Below are 5496 nucleotides of genomic sequence, written 5' to 3' on the forward strand. Positions count from 1 at the left end.
GTATAGTTCTTGATCCCACAGCTCCCAAAAAGGCACTTTTGTCCATGGCTGGGTGCCAAGTTATTATTATTATGGGAGGAATACAAGCAAGGGATGTCGTATTCACTCATGTTGATGACGTCACTCCTCTGGTATCCTTTACTTTTATTTGGTATTCATAGGCAGAGAATATCCTCCCAAGTTCTGGTTGTATTCTGAGATAAAGTCTTACAAATCTCTCTAGTTAGGTGGATTACTCCTATAATACTTTTCATCTCCTTGAATTGCACATATATGTCTCTTAACATCTTATAAATTGCTTTCATATATTTTCTTTTTGGCTTTCATAATAAATTCATAAGATAGGTATAGTTATTGGATACAATCCATGGACACTCAGACACCGAGAGACTAAGGGGCTTGCCCAAAGTCACATAGGTGTTGAGTAAGAAATTACAAGGACTTGGAGAAATGCTAGTTTCACAACCTTACTTACTATCTATGGGAAATAAAGAAAAGTTGGTGGTTTTACAAAAAAGTTTAATTGAGGCCATTAGCTCTCAGATTAAAGCGTGGTGTTGGGAAAGGAGAAATTATTGATGATGAGGTAAAATGGGTTTTGGATGATATCTTTCTCTGTTAGTTATAGCACATAATTCAGGGCAAGTAAATGTAACTATATGTGTTGATGTGACAGAGCATGTGACAGTTAAGTTCAGTATCATACTATCAAACGTGTTCTGTTCCTGCTATTTAATGTACAAATATGATAAACCTGTTTGCTATTGGAAGGCAACTCAAAAAATAAATAACATTATATCTATTAACATTAGAAAATGAGGACAGAAAATAGGTGATTTTGAAAATCATGATTTTTAACATACCATATGAATGATGCAGATTCCTTGAGGGTGAAAAATATAGCAATCTCTTCATACTGGTAGCCAGAAAGTTGTTGAATTTTAAATATGAATACATGTATTGTGACTATAAAGGCTGATAGCGCTCTATGCTTGAAATTGTAACCAGAATAATTAATGAGGCGAGGGTCAGCGAATATTCTAGGCTCGAAATGTGTATTAATTTTTTTTAATGAAAATATCTCACTGGGGGTCTAACAAATGTTTATCTACAAACTTTTTCTTCTGATGTTACTATGAACTTTATGCAAGAGTGTTTGTTACTCAAAATTTAGAGAAACAATCATATGAAACTAATGATGGGTATATTCATGAGAAAAAGAAAATAAACCACCACCATTTGATCATTTACATTTAATGATAGTAATTTGCTTAGTGAGAATATCAAAATATCCTCAACTCATCAGGTATTCCAAGTAAGACAATATACATAACTTCAATTTCTTTCCTTAACTGTCCTCACCACGTAAGGTTATATATATTTGGTCTATCTAATTGGAAATATGAACAATCAGGTGAAAAACTGTTATTAATTTCAAAATGATGATATGTAAAATTCTGGACAAGATTCGTCTTTTTAAGGCTAAAGGAAGGCTGTTATATGAGAGGGAGTGCCTGGATTGGAATGAGGTTTTGACTTCTTAGAAACAATAGGAGCAAAAACCACATCAGTAGGAGATCTGGACTCCTGGGCAGTGGGACCTGGGCAGGCCACATTTCTAGTCAGAGAAAGTGAAGGAGAGAAAACCACAGAGACTGATGCTACTCTCTGACAAAAGTTGTCAGGGACCGTTCTAACAACATGGAACTGATGAAACCTGAGACAAAGTTTGTAAGTCTGACTAGCAGGAACACAATCAAATTAAACATAAATGTTTGGATTTAAGTAATTTTTTTTTCAGATGAGTAGCATTTGTCTGTATGCATGTGTTTTGCAATGGGATGGTGATAAGGAAGAATAAAGCCAGGTACCTGCCTTGGAAAGTCTAATAATACATAGAGACAAGAGACGTGTTCACAATGTATATAAAAACAATAGAGAGTATAATCAGAAAGGACAATGTACAAAGGTAAGAAGGATTAGGAAGTTGTCTGTAAAAAGAATGATAGCCTCATACTAATGCAAAGATCATTTCTTAAGGAAAGCAATGTCTTAAATTTCAGTTACAGTGTCACTATTTAAATATTATCTGTATCTGACTGCAGTCTTAGTAAGATCACAATAATGAAGTTTTCCCCCAGCCAGATAGAGAAATATTGAGCTTTATTAGTGACTCTACAGTCACCACTTGTTGGTGGTGCCAAATGTGGTTTCTCATTAGAGTGTATTGTACATAAAGGACCTTGAACTTGCCTTGAGAAGCAGATGGTGGTGCAGGCAGGGAAGGCAGTGGCCGCTGCATGAGACTGAGCCTCAGGCAGGAGTTACAGGCAGAGCTGCTTAAAGGAAAGAGGCAGACGTGGGGCCCTGGGTGTTGTGTGAGGGTATAATAAGGTAAATATTTGTGTTGGTTTTGATTCCCATTGGTCAATATGAAAGGATTTTTAAATACTGCCTTGAGTTTTGTTGTGTTTTAACTTCTAGTAGTTCTATAAGGGCTTCCCTGATCATCCTGGTCATGAATTTATGATGTATCGATAGAATAAGTAAAATCTTGCTAATGTGTGATATATAGAATTCGACAGGGTCTAGAAATTTAAGACACTACTCAAAATGTATTAGATATGCTACACTTATTGAAAATATCCATTTTTAAAAAATTATTATTAACTCTTCCTTAGCCATTTTACTGGTAGGAATCTACCAAAGTAATAGGTGAGGTGAAATTAATTTCCTGTTCAAACTTCCTCCCTTTCTTTCTTTCTTCCTCCCTCCCTGCCTCTCTCTCCCTATCTTCGTTTCTTTGTTTCTTTCTTTCTTTTCTCTCTCTCTCTCTCTCTCTCTCTCTCTCTCTCTCTCTCTCTCTCTCTCTCTTTCTCTCTCTCTCTCTTTGCCCCTTCCTCCCTCCCTCTCCCTCATTCCCTCCCTTTCTTTCCTTCCTTCCCTTCCTTTTCATTTCTTTTTTTTTGAGAAAAGATTCCTTCTACAAAGAATGACCAAACATTAACATCTAGCTACCATTCCCAATTCCAGGTAATGTAAGCATTAAAAATGCTTGAATTCAAAGAAAAGGATTATTATTTATCAGAGAATGTGTATTTTGCATCCTTGAGAGAAGATAGATATTTGTTTGAGTAGATATGGTGAGTGTGTTAGTCAGGGTTTCCACAGAAACAAAGCCAATAGGATGTATATGTATATTCCTCTCTATATAAATTATATGTAATGTGTCTATATGTATACAGGCAGCTGTTTGTATCCACAGGCTCTGCTATAAATCAACCAACCACAGATTGAAAATATTTGAAAAAAAAAGTTACATTTGTGGCCGATGTGTACTATGTAGTTAGGCCTAGGGTGGTTGAATATGTGTAAAATTTCTTCTTGTCATTATTCCATAAGCAATATAGTATAACAACTATTTCCATAGCATTTACATTGTATTAGGTATTATGAGAAATCTAGAGATGTTTTAAAATATATGGGAGGGTGTGCATAGGTTATATGCAAATACTATACCAATTAATATAAGGGAATTGAGCATCCATATATTTTGGTATCTGCAAAGGGTCTTGGAACTAATTCCCCATGGATACTGAGAGATGTGCATTATCTGTCTATCATCTATCTATCTATCTATCTTTCTATCTAATTTACTGTAAGAAATTGTCTCACATGATTGTGGTGGCTGACAAGTCCCTAGATCTTCAGTCAGTAAGCTGGATTCTTAGAAGAGTCAACGGTGGAGGTCCAGTCCACTTGCTGATGGGCTCAAGATTCAGGGATAACTGATATTTCAGATCAAGTCCAAAGGCAGGAAAAAGAAAAGAGAGATTCCCAAGCTCAAGGGAACAGGATAGGAGAAATTCCCTTTTATTTACAGGGTAGACATTTTTGTTCCATTCTGTTGAAGAACTGACTGGATGAAGCCCACCTACGCTAAGGAGAGCAATCTGCTTTACTCAGTCTATCAGTTTAAAAGTAAGCTCCGGGTGACCGGTTAACTCAGTTGGTTAGAACGTTGTGCTGATAGCACCAAGGTTGCCCGTTCGATCCCCGCATGGGCCACTGTGAGCTGTGCCCTCCTTAAAGAGTCAACCCTGTCATTGTAGCATGAAAACAATGTATAACCAATGACCATGGCTATTCCCCAATAAAATTTAAAAAGAAAAAAAAAAAGTTAAGCTCATTGAAATACACCCTTACAGCAACATCCAGAATAATACTTGACCAACTATTTGGGCACCCTTTGGCCCAGTCAAGTTGACACATAAAAATAACTGTCACAATGGGTAAGACAGAAGTGGCTACAGGAGGCAATGGTGTGAGGCTAGTGTGGCGGAGAGGTCAGAAAGATGTTTAGTCAGTGCGGTTTCCACCAAAAACTGAAGAAAAGTCATGTGAACATCCCTGCGCTATTATTCTTTCTAAGACTATAAAACACAAAACTTAAGGAACAGGATAAAATAGCTGCACAAACCATGACTCTTAAGGTGGGAATCCTATTGAAGGGTCTTCAAAATATTAGCAGTGAAGGCTGACAGGGCACAGGTGGAATCCTCAGGGGGTTTGCACTTGTGTAACCCCTCCCCCAACACCCCCCCTCCTAGCTATGTCAGTAGTATCTCCTCTGGATCTCAGTTTTGTAGCATCGACTTACTGAGTTTCTGCTTGCACCTTTCCCTTAGACAGATAATTAAAATGGTTTCTTTAAAGAGTTTTACTGTGTTGAAGCTGCATATAAATGGAAGAAAGAGGAAATATTTTCATCCAACAGTATGACCAGTTATTTTTTTGAAAAGTAATTTTTTGAAGGGCAGATGTTCACCAGGCTGAGTGACTGGTGGAGATGGCATACCTTGGGTCCTAGATAAGCCACTGGCACCTTCTGCCAGCCCATGGAGCACCTTCCTGAGTTTTCTTTCCTCCCTTTGTAAAGCTCCGTGGCTCCTTTGATAACATATAAGGCCACCTCTGTGGGTTGTTTGAACTCTTCCCACTGATGGGGCAGGCATTTCTCCTACCCTACCTGAGGGCTGCCTCTTAATCTTCAAAAGACCTCTCACCCTATTGCTCACTATTTCTCTTCTCAACAGGTAATTGCAAGAAAATGTACAAGTATGAGCTTGTAAGTCATTTGCAATGAAGAAGTGGGTCAAAAGAAAAGGCAAAAGACACAGTATTTGAATGCTAAATCTTACTGAAGTTTAAAGATATTTTCTGGTATTGCATGGATTTCCTTCAAGAAGAAGTGGCCTCATAGCATGAGATTAATGTTGCCGACAGAGAGATTGCTGAACTTAAAAGATCTTAGGAAGAAGCCAATCTTTACTTGTAGCTGCTCAGGTTGCCACTTTGGAATGCATTTCCAACTACGCGGTCTGACAGTTAAGTTCACGAACTTGTTGCAATGATGTTGCTAACCTTTTTTGATACCAGGGGCGTTATTCATTATGAATTTGTACCAACTGGACAAACAGTTAGCCAAGTTTACTT

At 37.6% G+C, this 5496-nt stretch overlaps 1 pseudogene; it reads right to left on the reverse strand.

Annotated features, from left to right (window-relative positions):
- Window positions 1-2738: 2738 nt before the first annotated feature.
- LOC109377692 (tubulin beta chain-like) overlaps window positions 2739-5496 on the reverse strand; it is a 6193-nt pseudogene continuing 3435 nt past the window's right edge.

The sequence above is a fragment of the Hipposideros armiger genome, unplaced genomic scaffold (assembly GCF_001890085.2).
Source record: "Hipposideros armiger isolate ML-2016 unplaced genomic scaffold, ASM189008v1 scaffold_1507, whole genome shotgun sequence".
Lineage (NCBI taxonomy): Eukaryota > Metazoa > Chordata > Mammalia > Chiroptera > Hipposideridae > Hipposideros > Hipposideros armiger.